Genomic DNA, 23,217 nt, shown 5'->3' on the forward strand with positions numbered 1-23,217 from the left:
CTGAGGCGTACCTTGAAGATCAAGCTCAGGTCAGTCTCAAACCCACCACAGAGCCTCTAGACACGCCAAGTCCCCTCCAGGTTAGGAAGCCATCGCTATCAACAAAACAAGAACCCTCAGAATCTGGCATAGAGTATTACCATGCCTTACCCACAAAGCCAGACTACTCGCAGCTAAGTGAGTTTCAACCAGCTATGGGACGGCAGCCACTCTTACCTCAGTACACTAGGTCACACTCTCACTACCCTTTTAAGGCTTCTTCAGAACAGGGTCCACCCATGAAGCATTCAGATGCCACTCAAAGGATCAGCAAACAGCAAAACTCTCAGACTTCATCTACACATATGTTGGATTTTGCAAAGTATCTGGCGCGCAGGGAATTAGTAACCACAGGTCTCACAAAATTTGATGATCAGCCAGAGAGCTTCAGAGCTTGGCAGTCATCCTTCCTTAATGTCATTCAGGACTTGGAACTGACGGCCAGTGAAGAGCTAGATTTACTAGCAAAATGGCTTGGCAGGGAATCATCAGAACACGTAAAAAGGATTCGCGCTGCCCATGCCACTAACCCTAAGGCTGCACTTCAGTTGTCTTGGTTGAGACTTCAGGAATGTTATGCAACACCTGAAGTGATAGAGTGTGCTCTTTTTAAGAGGCTAGACAGCTTCCCTCGCCTCACTTCAAAAGAAAACGTAAAACTAAGAGAACTGAGTGACCTACTAATGGAGCTGTTGGCTGCCAAGGAGGATGGATATTTACCAGGTCTTAGTTACTTGGATACTCCGCGGGGCATTAACCCTATTGCTGAGAAGCTGCCGGTGAACCTACAAGAGAAATGGCTCTCTGTTGGTTCAAGGTATAAAGAACAGTATAGGGTATGCTTTCCCCCATTTGACTTTTTTGTTGACTTTGTTAACAGTGAGGCAAAGTCCAGAAACGATCCCAGTTTTGTTTTGACAAACAGCAGTCGTTTTTATAATCGTAACGAAAAACCTTGGTAAGGCATGATGGTGGGAAATTTGCCATAGCTGTTCGAAAGACAAATGTGTCAGCAGCAGCTGATCCAAACTTAAGTCATAGAGAAGAAGTGAATAGGAAGGGTACAAGTGATCTAGCTAAGTACTGTCCACTTCACAACAAGCCCCATCCTGTGGAAAAATGTAGAGCCTTTAAAACAAAGCCACTCGTGGAACGCAAGAAGTTATTAAAGGACCACAAACGGTGCTTCAGGTGCTGCTCAGGCACTCATGTTGCCAGGGAATGTCTGCTGGACCTACAATGCAGTGAGTGTGGGAGTGACAAACACTGCACCGCGCTCCATCCAGAAACTACACTCCTAGAAGTGTTGCCACCTGAATCAGTGCCAGATACAGACCAGCTAAACAACTTCCCTCCAGAGGTAACTTCAAAGTGCACTGAGGTCTGTGGAGATGGTCTCCCTGCACGATCCTGTGCTAAGATATGCCTGGTGCGGGTTTTTCCAAAAGGACAAAAGGAACACTCAGTCAAGATGTATGCTATCCTTGACGACCAGAGTAATCGCTCACTAGTCAAATCTGAGTTTTTCCAGCTTTTTAGCATTTATAGCGACCTTGCACCTTATTCACTGAAGACCTGCGCTGGAACCACTGAGATGATGGGGAGGAAAGCAGTTGGTTTCCAGATTGAAGATTTAAATGGTGAGCTGTGCTTAGACCTACCTCCACTTATTGAATGTAATGAGATCATGAGCAACAGGTCTGAAATCCCTTCACCAGAGGTGGCACTTTCCCATGCCCACTTGTTACCTGTGGCACCTTACATCCCTGAGATAGATCCTGAAGCACAGATTCTGATCTTATTGGGGAGAGATCTCATACGTGTTCACAAAGTGAGACAGCAAATTAATGGACCCCATAATGCGCCCTTCGCCCAGCGTTTGGATTTGGGATGGGTGATAGTTGGGGAAGTTTGCATCAACAGTGCTCACAAGCCCATTGTAACTGCCTACAAAACTAACGTCCTGCAGAATGGTCGTCCATCTTTCATGGTGCCATGCCAGAATAACATCTCCGTGAAAGAAAATTTGGGCTATGGCGGGGAGCATAGACCCGATATATACCCGTGCCTGTTTAGCTATGGGTCCATCAGAGTGCCAGCTGAGGAAAATCTCGGGTTGACTGTATTCACAAGACAAACGAATGACAACAAACTTGCCTTGTCCTTTGATGACGAGATCTTTCTGAACATCATGCAGAAAGAGTTCTGCCAGAATGAGCAAAACAGCTGGGTTGCTCCTCTACCATTTAGGTCACCCAGACCACGCCTGCCAAACAACCGAGCTCAAGCCCTCTCTCGTCTCCACTCCTTGCATCGCACATTGGGCAAAAATCCTGAAATGAAAGAACAGTTTATTGCTTTCATGAGAAAGGTTCTCGAAAACAGACATGCTGAGGAGGCACCTCCTCTCCAAGAAAATGAGGAATGTTGGTATTTACCTATTTTTGGTGTCTACCACCCCCAGAAACCAGATCAAATACGTGTGGTATTTGACTCGAGCGCACAAGAAAATGGAATTTCTCTTAACAGTGTCCTGCTCTCAGGCCCAGACCTAAACAACTCCCTTCTTGGAGTACTGCTTAGGTTCAGGAAGGAACTTGTTGCTGTGACAGCCGACATCCAACAGATGTTCTATGGTTTCATGGTGAGAGAAGATCACAGAAACTACTTAAGATTTCTCTGGCACAAAGACCACGACCTGACCAAGGAAGTATTGGAATACCGCATGCGGGTGCATGTGTTCGGGAATAGCCCTTCACCTGCAGTTGCTATATATGGACTTCGAAGAGCTGCCCAAAAGGGTGAACACATGTATGGACCCGATTCACGCCACTTCGTCGAGAGACACTTTTATGTGGATGATGGACTAATCTCTCTCCCAACTGTAGCAGAGGCCATTGACCTCCTCAAACGCACTCAAGCATCACTGGCAGAATCCAATCTTAAACTGCATAAGATTGCCTCTAACAGCATTGCAGTCATGCAAGCTTTCGCTTCTGAAGATCTGGCCACAGGTCTAAAAGACTTAGCGCTGAATGAAGAAATTCTGCCAATGCAAAGAAGCCTTGGGCTGTGCTGGAGTATAGATTCTGACACCTTCACATTTAAAGTTGCGGCTGATGACAAACCGTTTACTCGACGAGGAGTGCTATCAACGGTTAACAGTCTCTTTGACCCATTGGGCTTCGTTGCTCCAGTGACCATCCGAGGACGAGCACTGCTAAGAGAATTTTCGGCCGACATTTGTGACTGGGATGCTGAACTTCCCGCAGACAAGTTGAATGAATGGGAAACATGGAAGAAATCACTGCAGGATTTGAGTGACCTCCAGCTTCCTCGTACCTATACACAGCAGCCCCTTTCCAGCACTGCATATGCTGAGCTGTGTCTATTTTCTGATGCCTCAAACTGGGCCATGGGAGCAGTAGCTTACCTGAAAGTCATCACTACAGATGGACAGTGTCAAGTTGGCTTTGTACTCGGGAAAGCAAAGCTAGCGCCCAAACCAGAGCCCACGATCCCTCGCCTTGAACTTTGTGGGGCGGTGCTAGCTGTTGAAATGGCAGAGTTAATTCTTGGGGAGCTTGATCTCAAACCCAATAGTGTGAAGTTCTTCTGTGACAGTAAAGTAGTTCTTGGATACATCCACAATGACACCAAACGATTCTATGTGTACGTGCATAATCGTGTTCACAGAATCCGACAGACAACTTCTCCTCAACAGTGGCACTATGTACCAACAGATCAAAACCCAGCTGATCTAGCCACCCGATCTGTCTCACCATCACAGCTTGCAGAAACTACCTGGTTTACCGGTCCAGAGTTTCTTTATAAGCCTCCTGTGGCTGAAACACATGAACCATTTGACCTGGTGGAACCAGAAACCGATGTGGAGGTGCGACCACAGGTGATGTCCCGTGCCACCCATGTGGCTAAGGGTAAATTTGCATCCGATAGGTTTCAACGTTTCTCCACCTGGAGGTCTTTGCTGAGAGCGGTTGCCTTCTTAATACACCAGACTCACTCATTCAAGACCAACTCCCGGAATACATGTAGGCGATGGCATATCTGTAACAGACCTCGTACTCCAGAAGAACTGGAGGCAGCAAAGCTAACCATACTAAGGTTGGTGCAAAGAGATGCTTATCCAGAAGAATATGCTGCACTACAAGAGAAAAGAGCAATTTCAAGTACAAGTGCAATCCTAAAGCTGGATCCTGTTATGTGCAACGGCCTGTTACGGGTTGGGGGACGTCTGAAACACTCCACTGTGAGTCTTGAGATAAAAAATCCAGTCGTTCTCCCGAAACGGAATCATGTCACCAAATTGCTGGTGAACCATTACCATGAAAAGGTAAATCATCAAGGACGACAACTTACGGAAGGTGCAGTTAGAGCTGCAGGCCTGTGGATAGTTGCTGGCAAAAATTTGATTAACTCTATGATCCATTCCTGTGTTGTCTGCCGAAAGCTGAGAGGGAAACTAGAAGTCCAGAAGCTGGCCGACCTTCCCCCAGAACGTCTGAGCATGTCACCTCCTTTTACATATGTGGGGTTAGATGTTTTTGGTCCATGGGAGGTGACCACCCGACGTACCCGGGGTGGGGCAGCTCAGAGCAAGCGGTGGGCGATACTGTTTACATGCATGAGTACCAGGGCTGTGCACATAGAAGTCATAGAGTCCATGGATTCAGCTAGCTGCATCAATGCACTACGTAGACTCTTTGCCTTAAGAGGACCTGTGAAGCAGCTGAGGTCAGATCGCGGTACAAACTTCATTGGAGCTTGTTCCGAACTGAGAATAAAACAAGACAATCCTGGGCAAAACAAGATCCTGAGACACCTCTATGAGCATGGGTGTACATGGGAGTTCAACCCCCCCCATGCTTCTCATATGGGGGGCGCGTGGGAGCGCATGATAGGTGTAACCAGGAACATACTGGACTCCATGTTGCTTCAAAGTAAACATACTCACCTGACTCATGAAGTACTCTGTACCTTGATGGCGGAGGTGTCTGCTATAATTAATGCAAGACCACTGGTTCCAGTTTCTTCTGATCCTTCTTCGCCATTGCTGCTGACCCCTGCTATGATAGTAACACAGAAACCAGGTGTATCGCCACCAGCTGGTAGTTTTGTTGGAAAAGAACTTTTCAAGTGCCAGTGGAAACGAGTACAGGCACTCGCTGACGAATTCTGGACCCGATGGAGAAATGAATATCTCCACACTCTGCAACCGAGGCGCAAGTGGCATGTAGAATGTCGCAATGTGCAAGTGGGTGACGTCGTGTTGCTTAAGCAGACGCAATCACCTCGTAATGAATGGCCAATGGGGCTGGTCACTGCTTCCTTCCCGAGTGGAGATGGAAAAGTACGAAAAGTTGAAGTCAGAACAACATTGGAAGGCAAAGTAAAGACTTTCTTAAGGCCTGTAAATGAGGTTGTTTTGCTCCTATCAGTAGAGAGTCAAAGGTCAGACAAAGACAGTTAAACTTGAAATGGCATGTATAGATGCCAGACGGGGAGTGTTCTGTCTTGAGTGTTTATATGTTGCAATAAGAACAGAGGAATTGTATTTCTGTTATATTCATCAGAAATTTTTGGAGCTTTTATTTTGACATTTGTATAGACAGGAAGTGCTGAGAATTGTGGGGGAAAGCATGGCTGCACACTGAAGTCATTTATGTTACATCCAAAGCAATCCTTCGACTGGATCCTTCAGAAAGCAATGGCTGTGAGTTCTATCTGTTCTTTACATGTATGGAGATTTATAATAGTATGTTTTATGGCATTTTCTCTCGCCCTTTGTGAATATGATGGTTGTGACCTCTGAGTCAATGATACATGTGTGCTTACCTGTTACCTGCACTTTGTGTTAATCTCACATTATATATCTATAGGATGGTTACTTTGATGTCTCTTGCGTTAGTGTTTAACTGTGCTTACCTGTAGATTATATGACAATCTATTGAGAGTGTTTTTTATGTGTTTTTGTAGTTTCACTCCAGTTCATGGACGTCAGTTCAATGTGATGGCTGTATACAAAGTCATTAAAGGAGCAAGTACGCTCACTTTCCTGGCTCCAGAAAAGGAGTTTGGCTGGCTGTTTATTTATGTTCATGCTCAGTGAGTACAACACATAGAGAGAACAGTACAGTGACTGAAAGAGTGTTTGAGGCTTAGCTGAGAGCCGAGAGAGGCACACACTACTCTAACTTCTGCGTTACAATCACAGTCAGGATTAAGAAGCTCATTTGTAATAACTAAGTAAACCTCTCTAAAGACCCGAGGCATAGAGTCCAGTATAGCAGTGCAGATAATGTAAATGACAGCATGAGTCATTTTTGAAGCAGTCTTACGTTTGCAGGCAGCAACAAAACGAGCAGATCAGTCAGTCGTAGGTGAGACTGTGGTGGTGCTGAGTGAGCTCATTTGGTTGAAATCACCAAACCTGACTAAGTCTGACTTAAATATACATCCTTTTATAGTCTTTCTTTACATGCTTTTGATATACTGAATACCACATTAATGTGACATTAATGTGAGAGCATGTTGAGTCTAAATCGGAGCAGCTGAGTGTGGGGGGGGGGGCTCTTCCTGCCAGCCTGATTTATGCAGCTCTGTGTTCGTGTGTGGATCTCACTGTTGTGTTGGAACTGTTTTTGTGTTTGTGTTTCTTTATGACTGCACTGTGTGTCCTGCAGAGCTGGAGATGCCAATCCAGTGCAATGTTGTAAGCTTTGCTTTTGTTTGGTTTATCTTTACACTTTATCATTTTATTTTTTGTATGTATTACATTTTTAGCTTAATTGCACCTTTTTAATCGTGTTACACTGTGTGCAACAGAAACCAGGCTGCTGCAAAAATCTCTGTGCATGGGTTCACATTAAACCGTTGCCCTTTTGCTTAGTAGTTTGTTCTTTTCCTGCAGTGTAAATCACCAGCCAGCCAAGCAGTTTGGTGCAGTATGAAAATTAAACCAATAACCATTTCATTCCCAGACTGTCAGCTTTATGTCTGCTGCTTTGGTGGCTTGGGAAGTAGAGCGGGTCATCTACCAATCAAGAGGTTGGTGGTTCAATCCCTTGCTCCCTGCGCCAGTCTGCATGCCGAAGTGTCCTCGGGCGAGATACTGAACTCCAAGTTTCTCCCGATGTGTTCATTGGAGTGTGAATGTTGGATAGAAAGCACTTCGATGCAGAAGGAAGTGTGTGTGAATGCAGACCAAGGTTATAATAGTTCTGGATTTTACATTATTGTTTAGTCTGATTTTGTTGTTCGGTGAAACACATCTCTCCTGCTCGCAGTGTTTTAACTAGCCAGGAGTTATTTTTCCAGTGAAAACTGTGGTTCTCTGTTGGAGCTGCTCAAGGACGTTAGTTTGGTTAGATACTCATTAATTAGACTTCTGTGCTGGGTCTTTGTGGGGCCTATGTACACAACCTACCGGTATTTCTGCTTGTGTGAGCTGCATTATGTGTGTTAATTACCTTGTGGTCGTGTGCGGGTGTTTTATATGCGGTGCTGGCCGACAGAAACAAAAAAATGCTGGAACGTTTTCCCCTCCTTGGTCCTCAGCCTTTGTGTGCAAACATTTATCCCTCTGGTTTTTTCCCACTTTGTCCAGTCTGATAGTTTCAGAAGTCTCCTCCCAGGAATTTCTGACATTTGTGAGTCCTTATATTGATTCTATGATTATTATTCCTGATTGCTATTCTCTCACTGATAAATTCAAAAACTACAGTGAAAATGGACTAGTTCTTATATAGCGCTTTTCTAGTATCTTGCCCAAGGATACATTGGCATACAGCCTGGAGCAGCCAGGAATCGAACCGCTGAACTTCCGATCAGTAGGTGACCTGCTCTACCTCCTGAGCTACAGCCACCCCTACCACAATCATTCTGGGCTGCGATGACCTGACATGTAATTTGATTCAATTCAGTTTTATTTATATAGCACCAAATCACAATAAACACTCGCCTCAAGGCGCTTTGTATTGTGGGTAAAGACCCTACAATAATACAGAGAAAACCCAACAGTCAAAACGACCCCCTATGAGCAGCACTTGGTGACAGTGGAAAGGAAAAACTCCCTTTAACAGGAAGAAACCTCCAGCAGAACCAGGCTCAGGGAGGGGGGGTCATCTGCTGAGGGGGGAGAGAGGACAAAACCTGTAGTTAGATTTCTCGAGAGGTGCAGGTCAGGTTACGTCGTAGGTTACCTCGTGTGCTTCTCAGGTGGACTTTGAGGTTGGTGGTCTTCCCCTTGAAATGTTCTGCACATTTTGTCATCCACAGCAAGACGCTCGCTTCTATCTGACTCACTGTTGTACTCAAAGAAATCCCATATGGGACTCTGCCGCTTCCTCCCAACTTTTACTGGTGCCATTATTTTGCAGACTGGCGCAGTGAGCACACACACACACACACAGACAGAGTGAGGTGCTGTATGGCACTCCCAGCTAAAACTGCTAGAGCGAAAAAAATGATTTCATATCAGTCCACAGGGCTTTAAATAAACTGACAACCACAGAAATGAAGGTCATGTATCTATCATTTCAGTACAGTTTCAGTTATTACCATTTTATTTATGTCAGTTAAGAAAAATGTTTTTTCGATTTCAGTCTTTTTCTTTCATTTTTGTTAAAGGTAATAACGTTGATGCAGACGTGTTGTATGAAGTGCTTTGAGTGCTCAGAGTAGAAAAGCACTACAGAAAAACCAGTGCATTCAGCTTGAAGCACAAACAGTAAAATCTCACTGAATGAAATCTTATCATTTCTGGGTAAAGGAAACAGCTATTATTTATTTAAATGTATATATAGTGACATGATGGATGCAACATGTTGTCCTTCCCTGAGCATCAGCTGTTCTTTGACACTGGGGCCTGACTTTGAAACATGTGATGCAATAATCAAACAAACAAGAACAGCTTAATACTTACAGTCTGCTGTGTTCATATTTAAAGCTCTGCACTGATCTATGACTACAGGAAGCTTCCTCTGAGGAAACCAAAGCTGAGCAGGCACCTGCACCTAAATCAGGTGAAGTGCTGTCGCACAGGATGATGTATTCTTTGTGATTCAAGGTGAGTCTGGTGTTTCAGACTCACCTGGTAATGGTAAATGGACTAGTTCTTATATAGTGCTTTTCTACTCAGTATGAGCACTCAAAGCGCTTATACAACCTGTTTGCATTCACCCATGCACTCCCGTTCATACAAGCACTTCCATTTTTTACAAAGCTAAGTGCTTTTATTTACCTAACATTCACACGCATTCATACTCCGACAGAACGGTCGGAGAGCAACTTGGGGTTAAGTATCTTGCCCAAGGATACATTGGCATGTAGCCCGGAGTAGCCAGGATTCGAACCGCTGACCTTCCGATCAGTAGGTGACCTGCTCTATCTACTGAGCTACAGCCACCCAGGCACTGGACTTCGGGCCCAAGTTTCCTACACTTGGTACTGACGCTTTCTCCAAAGTGCTTCTTATTTATACCCAATACAATCTGTTTTGGTCTCTTCTGTCCACAAGACATTATTCAAATGACCTTTTGACGTGTCCATGGAACATTTATGAAACCGTCAGGGCTGCAGAAAGAAAACTACTACCCATCTGCAAACAATCATTGTGCTGGTAAACATGAATTTAGGTGTGGAATTACCCAGGGTTCCTCTGCAACCTTGCTGCTATCACACGCATTGGTGTTGGTCAACCGTTCTGGTGGAGAGTAACGATGGTCTTAAATTTCCTGTGTTTGACTGTTGATTGGTGGAACATTAAGAGATGGTTCTGTAACCTTTTCTAGCCTCAGCATCATACGTTCTTTTTCACAAGACCTCAGAACACTCCTTTGTTCATGCCACATGTCCTGCAGCCGGTCTCTGATGGAACCTTGTTCTTTAAAAAAAACAGTGTGCATACTCATACCTGATTACCATCTCACTGATTGAAAACATCAAATTTCAGCTCGGAGGGTGCTCCTTGTTTTGGGACACTGTTCGCAGTCTTATCCAAAATGACTGCTTTGTACCACTGTAGAGACTATGGAGGCCAGAGGCTTCATTCATGCTTCAGCAGCTAAAAATGTCCCAGGAGTCTCTGTGCGTGTCCAAAAGCTTCTTCTATTGTTCAGTCCTCGCGTCTCACTCTCCTGGTAAAACTTGTTGCCACTACAAACCCAATTATTAGCTTGAGAATGGATACATATTGAGACATCGTTTCAGTGGCTTCATTCTGGCTTACTGATAATCATAGGCCAGTGTCTTGACATAGACTGGTGTGAAATGAAATAAGCTAATTCTAAGGCAGCTATATGGAGGAAGAGGCTGAGAGGAGTGAGCCAGTTCAGCCCTGACCAGAGGAGCTGCTGAGTGAATAAGCAGCACAGGTCACCATGGCCTTGTCATCATGGCTTAGCCAACAGGGAAACGCTCTACAGTGAGGAAGATGAAGACAGAGACAGAAAGGGCAGAGAGGTAGTTAAGGGACTAAACAAGCAGCACATTGTCACTGTGGACCTGTCAGCTTCTGTTATAGCCAATGAGAAAGTGGGACAAATGGCCTGTGGCTCTCACAGTGCTGCTCAGACTTTTTGGGCATCAGGCGGCCCCTTAGCCATTTCTTGCCATTTTCAATGATATCACAGGCAATATGCTGTGATTGCCAAAGGGTCTGATTAACCCTAGCATACAATAAATAATAAAACGGTACCTTATGATAAAAACGTCGTAACAATCAACAATCTGATGAAGACCACAAAAGGACTGCCTGTCTGACAATGTTGTTCAACTAATTAAAACAAATAAAACTAATTAAATAAATCATCCCATTCTTTTCAGGTTCTAACATTATTTAATAACAGGCAGAACAACAATACGACATATTATACAATGCCATTATTATTTTTTTTTAACAAAAACGAAGCCAAAATGCAGAAAGTGTGTTTTCATGAATGAGTATTACACTACATGGCCAAACGTGTTCACTCGTCTTCCTGAACTTGAGTGACATGACTCCATAGGGTTTAATGTTGGGTAGGGCTGCTGGATTATGGAAAAAACATAATCCCGATGAGTTTGGTCCATACTGAAATCATAATTATTTAACATGATTACTCATTGATTTTGTAAACACACTTCATTTATTCCACTCAAATAACAGTGAATACCTTGAAATCTAGTGCACTTCTACAACACCCTGAAAATAAATGCTAAATCCATTCCATGCATTTTGTTCCGCTCATCGGGAGCAGCCTCAGCAGAAAAGCCCAGACCTCCCTCTCCCAGTTACCTCCACCAGCTCATCCGGGGGAACACCAAGGTTTTCCCAGGCCACCTGAGAGATGTAATCTCAACAGAGTGTCCTGGGTCTGCCCGGGGGCCTCCTCCTGGTAAGGCATACCCAGAACACCTCACCCAAGAGGTGCCCAGGAGGCAGCTTTCAGGCCCCTGTTCTGTGGAACCAGCTCCCAGTTTGGATCTGGGAGACAGACATGGTACATGTACTGGTTCTTATGTAGCGCTTTTCTACTCTACTCGAGCACAAAGCAATTTATACAACATGTTTGCACACACTCATTCATACAAGCACTTTTAGATCTAAGTGCTTTCTATATAACATTTGCACACACACACACATGTACACACTCCGATGAATTCATCAGAATACATCAGGAGAATCGGGTTCAACTTGCTCAAGGATACTTTCACATCCAAACTGGAGCAGCCAGAAATCAAACCACCAACCTTCCAATTAGTAAATGACCTGGTCTACATCCTGAGCCAAAGCTCACCACTATAACCCACCAAACCCGGCCTGTCAACCTTTTACCTTTGACCTTCTTTATCAAGAGTCACCTCAGGTCCTTGTTTCACAGTCCCCCAGCAATCCTCTGACTTTAGGTTTCCCCTGCTCTCAGTCCCAAAACCACCACATCAACTGGAAACAGAACACATTGCAAGTTGGAGTCTTTATTGCTGTTTCAATTTTTTGCTGTCAGCAATTTCACCATCACTTCCCACCACTTAGCATCCCTCTGCCAGCACTGCCAGACCTACCCCCCCCCCCCACCCCCCCCCCCCCAAATACCATCATCTTGCCTCTGTATTCAGTAAAACTGGGAAAATGAAAGGAATGGAAACCAGCTTTTAACACTTCCCTGGGCCATTTTGAGCACCTAGTCCTGCCTTTTGGCCTCACGAATGCTCCAGCTGTGTTTGAGAGACCTTTGAGCTCAGCAGTCAACGACAGTCGACAGTCAGCGGAGTTGTCCCGAAACCAAGCCATCAACTTCTTGATAAATTCCCTATTCTTCAGTCACTTATATTTGAAATCTTCTGAAACTTGGCACAAATGCTGTTTGGGTGAGGGTCTATAAAATAGGGACAGAGATTTTTGATTTTTTAATTTTCAACATTTTTTTAATGAATTCTTGAACTTTTCCATAAATGCTGTACACTAATGTTTAACTTCAGCTCCTCCCTTATTTATTGTTTAATTTTTCTGAAACTTGTCATGAATATTCATAGGGCAATGGTCAACAAAATATTACACATTTTTGATTTTTCACAAATAAAAAAAAAAAAAATACTGGATATTGATCTTTAACACCAATCGCTGCTTCTTTTTTATTTATAGACAAATTCTTCTGAAACTTGGTATGAATATTGGGCAAAGACTACAGAATGTTGCAAACAGATTTTCAACAAATTTTCTAAATTTGTATCCTTAAGCTGTCCGTCACCCTCCACAGGGAACAGCTGCAGCACTTCAGGGCCTTTGCCAACTTTTAGCGCCATTTTATTTGCAGCTTCAGTCAGATTGGTTTACCCCTGACCAGCTTAACCTCTGCTTCCAGGGCTTTTCTGCAGACAACCGAAGCAGACCCAACAGAAATTCAAAGAGAAATTCAGCTCAGCTCCAGTTCTCAGCTGGACCCCCACAAGCATTTTGTAGTTGAAGTGAATGCTTCTGTTTCTGGGGTGGGGGCGGGACTGTCTCAGTGTGGGGCCCAGATGGTAAGCTACATCCTTGTGCTTCTCTTTTCCAATTAACACCTGCTGAAAAAAAAAAACATGATGTGGGTAAATAGGAGTTGTTAGCCATTAAGCTAGCTTTGGCGGAGTGGAGGCATTGGTTGGAGGGGGAACCCCTCCATAGGATACCAGCCTCTGCTGCTACCTGTGCATGAGAATGATGGGTTCACCCTACTTTCCATGTTTCTCAGCTGTCAGGGTACGGGCTGGCTGTGGTGGTTGTTTTCTTATCGCTCCTCTGTGGAGACTGTGGCTGTGGTTCACCTCTAGTGGTAAATCGGCTCCCCTCGTTGTACTTTGCTTTTGTACTTACCTGAAAAGTAAGCTTCGACTCTCATTTTTCTCCCGGCACTGTGACTAAGGTGCCGTTTACACGAAGCCGTTTTCACTGGAAACGGTGTCGTTTTGATGCGTTTCAGCCTTTCGTTTACACGATGGCGTTTCAGAAACGATCCGCGTTTACACGAGGACATGTGAAACGATGAAAGCCATGTAGTTCCCATGCCAGGCCACAAGTTGGCGTTGGTTTTCTCTTTGCAAAGTTTGTTTACGCAAGACGCGCATGCGTGGAGTGACACAGTAGGTAGTGCGGCAAATTGTTCACTACTTACAAAACGGCCAATGTGAGAGGTTTTGTGTGGACCGATGATGAGGTTGGATCGCTGCTGCACACAACGCTGAATTACAAAACGGTAAAAACACAGGAAAAGCATAAGAAGCACTCGTGAATCCGCGAGTACTGTTTATCAGTTTGCGCGTGCGCGAAAAACTGGCCGTCGCAACCATAGTGCGCATGTGCGAGTCGAGCGTTTTCAAATCACCCCGGTTTCAAGTGTTTACACGAAAACGCAAGCCGGTGCGTTTCTGAAACGCTCCACTCTGGACCCCGTTTCTGAAACACATCGTTTTCACTCTGTTGTCGTGTAAACAGAAGGCCGAAACGCATCAAAACGACACCGTTTCAAAATGAAAACGGTCTCGTGTAAACGGCACCTAAGAGTTTTGCTCTGCACCTACAAATCTTGGCGCTTTCCTGAGGACTCTCCCGTCTCACCTTGTGGATTTCCTAGTTCACAGCCAAAGCTTCCAGGCCCTCAGCCACACCATCTGCTCTCGGACTATAACATGCCTGCCAATTCTCCACCACTCCCCCCCACACACTCCTTCGACCCCCAGCCAGTCCTCCGTCAAACCTCCTCCAAATGCTTGCTCTCTGGACCCAAAGTAAAGCCTCCATTCACTTGGTTTGGTATGCTTTACCAGCTCTATTCAGCCCACGCTAACACTCCCTCTCCTTCCTTGCAGACTCACCGTGAGTCTCACTTATCTTCCAGCTGCACTTCACTGCCACAGTTTCACTCTTTATAAATAAACTCTTTTATTGTTATTGGTTGTGGGGTCTGCTCCTGAGGTCCAGCCAAATTTGGTAACCATGACAATTCTATATTACTTATTCTATTTTGAATTCTACAATAATAATAAAAAAGTGTTAAAAAAAGTGCGTCAGTGTGTTCATAAAACCATGCTGTGTATGATTCTTGTGGCTCTTCTGTGCATAAGTACAAAGGTTATAATGAACTTTCAGAAATATTTCTCCAGTCTGCTGCGCAGTATCAGTTCTTCTCGGTGTTCTTGCATTTAGTTTTGCAGCCTGCAGAACTTGTGACAGTTCTTTTGATGCTGAGAGCAGGTCTTTGTTCCTCTTGATGTTGATGTTAATGGATTGCAATCAGTAATCTGAATCTAAGGGGTGGCACAGTGGACCAGTACAGATGATAACTTTGATAATTAAAAGTAGAGCAGGAAATGGATTTCATTTAAAAGTAATCCCTTAAAGTATATATGCGTGATAATTGGGCTACATAGACTACAGTAATTATGTGCTGGAAATGTGATATGGTAACAGCCCCAGGACAACAAGTCTCTTATGATGCGTGCTTGTATTCTTTGCTGGTATTTTAATAACTGGAGTGTTTGCCCTCTAATGATGATCTATACAGTCAGGCAATATCATTTGGTAGTCATGACAACACATATGTATGGGATGTGGGGATTTCTTTGAAAGCGGGAGCTGTAAAAGCAGAGATGTACTGAGCATGTGCAGTCTACTCCTCCGTGTCTTTTGTAGTTCCTCATTATAAAATGAGTGAAACCATGGCAACAGTGCAGCAAGTTTCCCCTGTAATAAAAACAGAAGATTTTCCTCTTTTGTCCTTTTTTCACTTGTCACAGTTTTGCTTTCAGCCTTTCACAGCTTAGCAAAACGGAGATGATCAAACAGGAACCTGCAGTAAAAACATTTGAACTGAAGCTGCTGAAAAAATTCATGGTCATTAATCAAGAGTTATTATTTCTTCTTTTAATTCTAAAAAGAAAAAAATAAATAAATTGAATGGAAAGTCACCATATCTGACTCAAAATAATGTTTCCATGGTAATGGTAAAAACATCCTCACAATGGAACAAGACTGTGAAGCCGGTAATGTTCAGCTGCAGGATAACTGCCAGTCATTTTCTTTAGTGCTGGGGTGGGGGGGCAGTAATGATGGTGCAGCATGAGCAGCAGCTCCATCTGAGTCTCCGTGGGAATAATCTGTACCTGCACCCTTTCCCAGCAGAGAAGTCGGGACTTAAAGGGCGTGAAAATACAGTCCATGTAAAACGTGAGCGTTGTCCCATCGATATGTAAAAGTCAGGACGTGATCTCCACCTGCCACTGACTGAACAAAAGTAGACCTGATATAAATGATAACACGCTCATTCATTCGGTTACATGCACACAGCAGAGCGTGGAGGAAGCTACCAGCAAAGGCTCAGTATTTTGGAAGTATTTCATGTCTGCTCTGGGTACTCGTTTTGTGTTTTTGCAGGACAGCAATGAAGTATCTGTATTCTGTTACTTCCCACCTCTGGTTTTATTGCAGTTAATGTAACACACCTGATTGTCACAATTTAATAATTTTCTTCACATCGTGTGTGTGTGTGTGTGTGTGTGTGTGTGTGTGTGTTCAGTTTCACTCTCCAGGTGTGTTTAAGGTGAAGCTGAGAGTAGAAAAAGGACAGAAACTAACACGATAAATCCAACAAGTGCAAAACAAATCAAATTAAAAACAACATTTATTTATTTTCAGAAAGGTAATGTTAAGTTGAAGAATGATTTTCAATGACAGGTAATGATATAAGTGTGTGTCAGCAGACAGCCAAACCCAGGCGTCTGTTTGGGTTTGTGAGTCTCTCATAATGAGAAGGCAGCTTTAAATAAGAGAAGCGAAACCCTTAAACAGATGAAACTATGTAACAGATTCCATTTAAAGGGCAGATCTGTAACAAACAAACTTATGAAGTTTGTGCAACAGCAAAGACTCGTTCACACTCCTCACCCACGCTGTGTGGAGAGGTGATGGTGGCCAGCACTGCTGCTCGGTGGCTCTTTGTCACAGCAGAATTACTTCATTACACTAATGACACATTCAAGAGACTCTAATGTGCGTCACACGTCAGTGCCTATCATCCACATCCACCCCAGCTCCGGTGTTCTGCTGAATCCCAGCTCCCACTGCATTTAACAGGCGCTCTGCTTTTTCCAAACCTCTCTTTCATAATGCAAATCTCTTCTAAATAACTGTCTGGCAGATGCCAAGTATTGGTGAAGTTATGGTACTTTATGGGATGCAGAGTGAAGCTAAGGAGAAGCTCTTTTGTTTCCGCTGCTGGCAGGTCTGTGAGGCTCAGCTGCCAACAAACACGGGATCAGCTGAGTCTGCCTCACCCAACTGCAGACACCTGTTTCTGTGCAAACTGTGAAATATTCAGAAAGTGACTGAGTCATTTATTGTAGCTCAGTGAGCACATTGTCCCTTAAAAAAACCATAAACCAAACCACCACCAACCAGGACGTGAAAATAGAAGTAAGCAGTAAATAATCCTAAAAACATAAAAATATAGTCCTATTACTGCCGTTAGCCTGCTGCCTCCACAGTGGACACTGTCATCGTTTCAGAATAAGAGCTCTGTTACATATGACAGTGTTTGTGCTCACAAACGTAGTTCCTATGAAGACACGTCACACATGACTGTTTAACAAACTGCTGTTTTCCGACAGTTTCTGATTTGACATGTTGACCTTTTAGGATCAAGCTGAGCGCAGGTTTACACTGAGCACTTCGGGGACACATTAAATTGTGGCTTATTTGGTTAATTAATTAATTGGTTATGCTCCATTTTGCACATTTTAGACAAACACAAAAACTAGAGAGCAGTTTAATACAATCCAGCATCATTAGTGAACACAGGTGTTCCCCCTGTTGATCATTTTATGTCTCTGCCTGCTGTCCTTCCTTCTTTTCTGTCTGTCTGGATGAAAAGTTCTGATCTTACTCATTAAAAGTGGCATTTGACAGTTTCCTTCTTTTACAGCTCGCAGACATCTAAAAATGGAAACACAGGATGCAGTTTTGGACTTTGATGTAACAACAAATAAGACAGTCAATGGACCTGAAAGTTGCACAAAAATATGAATGTGTCATTTAATCCATTAGAGTAGAACAAATGTTCTATTTATGATCTTTTTTTTTTTTTAAGGGCCTCAGGAAAGTATTGATCAGTGTCCTGGAGACACCTGTTACCTGGTCTTCTGATACATCATTAGCCCTGTGTGTGTGTGTGTGTGTGTGTTTGTGTGTGTGTGTGTGTGTGTGTGTGTGTGTGTGTGTGTGTGTGTGTGTGTGTGTGTGTGTGTGTGTGTGTGTGTGTGAAGACATGCATGTGATCTTCCACAGTATCCAAATCCCTCCAAAGGCAGTGAAATATGTCTCAATGAAACCCAACAAGCAAACACTTAAATGAGGATGAGGCGAGCAGTGTGGTGATTGATGCTGTGAGGACACCCCCGCTCCCATCAATGGGGAGCCTGTCCCAGCTGCCGCAGTCGGGGTACCTGCTGGACAGGTCGTCAGTCTCTGGTGGTGCTGGGATCATTATCATGCTGAAAAATGAAGCCACTGCCAATCAGATGCTTTCCAGTGTTTCATGATGGATCCAACAGCCCTGACTGCACTGCAGCCCAACCAGACAGAGCCTCCACCGTGTTTTACAGATGGCTGCTGACACTCACTGTGCAACTCTCGTGACCTGATGGTTGTTGATGGTTTGAACCAAAACTCTGGATTCATCACTCCATCAGACCTGTTGCCACTGACCTTCAGTCCAGTCTAATTTGGCACACCTCAGCCTTTTCTAATCATGACCCTCCCTCAAACATGGCTTCTTGCAAAAAGATTAATAGCCTTTTGGGAATCACCTTGCAGGTGCAAAAATACTATTTTGTGCCTGTCAAATTGTATTATTATTTTGGCACTTTTCATAGATTGAACTAAAATAATTGGACGAAATTATGTGTTTTGCAAAAGACTGCTAATAAGTGCCTAAAGGCATAATTTAACATTGGTTCTTTGCTAAGATGTGTGTTGTGTGTAGACACAACACTGGTTCCTTCTTTTTTATGCTTTTTTTTATGATTCATAGGCCACAACCCTGAACAGGATAAGCAGAAGAGGATGATGGATGGATGGATGGATGGATGGATGGATGGATGATAAAAGGGTAAACAGCAGCCAGTTGCACTTGATTCAATGATCATCAGAAGTGTGAGCACCTCTATAAAAGCAAAGGGTTGCTGGTTCCTCCTCTTACCCCCAACCGATCGCAGCAGATGGCTGCCCCTCCCTGAGCCTGGGTCTGCTGGAGCTTTTTCCTTTCCACTGTCGCCAAGTGCTTCCTCAGAGGGGGTCGTTTGAATGTCTTCTCTGTATTGGTGCTATCAATACAATTGAATTGGTCTGAAGCATTTAGGTGTGTCTTAAAGGAATAGCAAGCAGGAAAAATATGAATGACTTTAAAGGAGTAATAGCTGGTGCCTGTCAGTCTGGGAAGGTCATTTCCAAACAATTTGAATTCTGTCAGTCTGCAGAGAGAGACATTATTCACGAGACAAACATTCAGGACAGGTGTCTCAGTGAACATGCTAAAGGTTAACCCTTTCCCCATAAAGATTACATCTGACAGCCTCCCAAGTTTTGACACTTCTGTATATATTAACAAAGGCATGTTTTGATGACCATCAGAATAGGTTCTGGGTTTTTCCAAGAGTATCCCTAGTAAGCTGTATATGCAGAGATCACCCTGACTAACTTCTGATGCACACCCGGTCTTCTTGTTCAGGGAGCATGCATGAAGTTCAGAAAAGGGAAACAAGGGTTCCTTGTAGTAGGTGTCTCAGGGGGAAGAGTTTAAAGTTCAGTACAATTAGAAAAAGACCGAATTGTGTGGAGTGATGCCAGGACAATGACTCTTCTCTCTGAAGAAGAACAAAGAAGCACAGCTTAGGTTTGCAAAGTTACATCTGAACAAACCACTAGACTTCCCTTCAGTTCTGACTACTTTTCCTCTCTTAGTTACCATCTGACTATACTTCTCCAGTCAGAACGACATTCCGATGTTATTGCTGTAGATCCACGGGGTGTGCATCAGTGAAGTGTCTCAGTCACATACATACAGCATACAGCTTGATGCCATCCATGTACAGGAGGTGACTGATGTTTGCTCCATTTGGTAGTGGGTATCTGTAGCCAGTCTTGTTGATGATCTGGCTGAGGGGGTTCAGGCCTATGCAGAAGAGCAGTGGGGACAGGGGACAGAGCATCTCCTTGGTAAATCCTGCACTTGATGTTGACTTGTGCGATGGGTTTGGAGTTGTCCTCTAGTGTTGTTCTCCACATACCCACTGAGTTCTTGAAGGCTCTGAGGGTACTGATGATCTTGTACAGTTCTAGGCATTCCAGGATCCATGTGTGTGCCATCGAGTCATAGGTTTTCTTGTAGTCAATCCAGGCGGTGCACAGGTTGGCCTCGAGTCACTGCTCTATCTACCAGTAGCTGGTGTTTTGCTCCTCTGGGATCTTTGCCAATTACTTTCTGGGCCTCGCTCATCTTAGCTGCTATGATGCCTGACAGGAGTTTCCATGTTGCACTGAGGCGGGTTATTGGCTAGTAGTTTGATGAGACTGGCCCCTTCTGGGGATCCTTGGGAATCAGGACCATCCGGCCTTCAGTCAGCCATTCTGGGAACATCTTAGTCTTTAGCAGCAGGTTCATCTGTGCTGCCAGGCACTCATGGAGTGCAGTTAGCTTCTTTAGCCAGTAGAGTTACAACTAAGGATTTTTTGATTAGTCAGTTATTCAATGATTATTTTAATCTTACCTCACCTGTTGAAGCCTGCCCACCTGTGAATATCACCTTGTTGTCACTTCTCACAATTAAAATAATGACCCATGAAAATACGAGTTTGAAACTAATCAAATGTATTTTTAACATTAATGTGACCATCACAATAAATATCAATTAAACAATGCATATTAAAGTGAGTGCAGAAGTTTTTATTTTTAAATGATAATATAATGTGCAAATAACTAAAATATGTCCTCTGTCCAAAACTTCAAATAAGGCATATATGTGTGTGTGTGTGTGTGTGTGTGTGTGTGTGTGTGTGTGTGTGTGCGTGTGTGTGTGTGTGTGTGTGTGTGTGTGTGTGTGTGTGTGTGTGATGAGGTGAAGATGTGTGAGGCTGTGGTAAAACTCAAAACCTCTTTACCTCAAAGTCATTGGTATTGCAGTAAATGTACAAGTGATAGTCAATATGCCTGAAGTTGCTGGTGGCTGCAGTCTGATGGAGAACAGTTGCTGGTCTAATGCGGCTGGCAAGCTGTGGAGCTGTTGGCAGCAAAGTGCAGCAACTGTCACATATGGACACGGCACAGAGTTTGGTAACACTGACTCAGAGAAATGCAAATCAGATTAAGGTTTAAAGCTCAAAGGGATGCTAATCCTCCAGGACTGTGCTTAGATGCTGATGTTCCTTCTGCACATATGCAGGATTTTGTAAACATAACTTTTTGCTTGCACTCTGAAGAAGCGACCCATTCACATTATGAATCCAAATATGAAGTAATTGTAATCCAATTACTTAGCGTGCTAGTTTATTGAAGCTAGAAGTGACAGCTAACATTAGCGTGCTTGGTTAACAAGCTGCATGCCTAAACTGTAACATAACACACACACACTCACCTGATAATCAGTAAGATGCTGACTATAAAAACAAATTAGAATTTGTTAATTGTAGATAATTATATTAAAATGTTTCAAAACTTACCGAGAGCAACAACAAGTTTGAGTTCAGTTACTCCAAACAGCAGAGGTCTGACCTGGTAGTATTTCTACAGTATTTCTTAATAAACGAATCAAGTTCATTTAACTTAATCTGCTGAAAAAGTTGGAGCCACTCATTCCAATAAATTAAATAGAATTAAAAATGAATTGTTGAAGTTCTAACGCAGTTGTTTTGAGTACACTTAAATTTGTTGAGTATTTAAAGTTGTGGTACTATAGTTCCAGTTAGTTTCGTGGAGTTTACATTATATCATTACAAAAAATGTAAACACCTCTTCATCTTTCATCTTTCTGTCATCTGTTCTGTGTGGTCATTCTGTTTTAATGACCACACATTAAAATAAGTGCCCCCACGGGCGCACTTAAGTAAAAATAAAAAATGGCAGTCATGTTATGTTTCCTTTTAATCAAATCACAGCATTTTTGGCTTTATTCATCTCAGCTGCTTTAACACAAAATATCTCTGTTACTTTTACTCATAATGAGTCATTTTTTCATGCTTTAAATGTTTGAGTTAATGAACTTAAATGATTCGAGCCAATCGGTTTCCTCAAATAATTTGAGTTGAACTAACTCATCAGGTTTTATAGTGTGCCTGTGCTGGCACACTTTGTCTAACTTTATTCTAACCAGTGTTTAAATCGAGGAGTTAAAAAACAATCACAAAAGGGAAGATATCCACAGAGGCTAAACCAGATTTTTGTAGCAGGACATAAACGTGCTTTTTAATGCTGTAGTTTTTAAATGGGAGCCTATGGGGATTGACTCACTTTTAAAACCAGCCTCAAATGGCCATTAGAGAAACCTCATGCTCTTGAAATTTCCATGCTGGCTTCCTCTTTCAGTACTGGGGGCAGTCTGATATTTAAATAATGAATGCTTACCCTACCTGAAGAGCAGTGACTGTGTGAATGATGAAGAGCACTGTACATTCACTGTTTGCTACCTCACCTTGGTATTCTCTCACTTATTGTTGGTCCCCTTTCAGAATCTTTGTGTCTAAATCTGCTCGTCTTCTAAGCAGCAAGTGATCTCATGTTGTCAATCTCTTAAAATAATAGTCTTAGTCCTTTTTTTCAGGTTTTTCAGAAAAGACAAAAAAACTGAACCAGACATTCAAAATATGATGATTTAGGCAAAGAAAAAACTGATTTAGATCATTATTTTAAGAGGGTGAAAATATTTTTCTTTTCTTGCAAAAAATCCCACATCAAGCTAAACATGAATGTATGTGCTAACAAGTACTGTGTGTTTAACAAAGTGTGATCGAAGCTGTTCCTCAGTCATTCAGACTACTGTTACACTGTGTCATACGCTTTCATACCACAAATACACATCAGCTTACTTTGACTCAGGTCCACATTCACTGGGATCAGAATAATTCCACCCCTGAATGCAGTTTGTTTATCCTTAATGTGATGTTTCATTGAAGCTGCCTGCGGTGAGCAGCTGTTTAGAAAAAAATCTTTGTTTTGGAGGATTTCTATCTGTTCTTAATTTACGACTTTTGCCTCAGCTTTTCAAATCTCACTCTGGAGACTGGAAGACGTCTAAAACACCACATTCAAACTTATCCAATGGTTGGTCATTTTTTTCACCTTCCAGCCAACGAGTCCTGATCGAGTTTAAATTCAGAGTCTTGCTGGGTTGGATGAAGTATATGTTGTCATACCTGAAATCTCCAGTGCTTTGGTTTGTAAGATTCTCGGTGATCAGTCAGAACTTGATTTGGTTTGTGGGTATCTGAAATGATAGCTGCCATATTTCAGCTGCTTCTTGTGAATACCACCGGTGTGGTTCATGCACCCTGATACAAATGGACCAAATGATCCGGTATGAAGGAGTGTATTTTACACTAAACCACAACCTTTTCCTAAATCTAACCAAATCATTTTAGTGCTCAAACTAAATGAG

General features: G+C 43.2%; 1 protein-coding gene across 1 annotated transcript in view; it reads left to right on the forward strand.

The window, feature by feature from the left end:
- Positions 1 to 23,217, forward strand: part of LOC115799063 (phospholipid phosphatase-related protein type 5) — a 96,726-nt gene that overhangs the window by 14,525 nt on the left and 58,984 nt on the right. The window lies entirely within an intron of this gene.

This window comes from Archocentrus centrarchus, chromosome 20, assembly GCF_007364275.1.
Source record: "Archocentrus centrarchus isolate MPI-CPG fArcCen1 chromosome 20, fArcCen1, whole genome shotgun sequence".
Taxonomy (NCBI): Eukaryota; Metazoa; Chordata; class Actinopteri; order Cichliformes; family Cichlidae; genus Archocentrus; species Archocentrus centrarchus.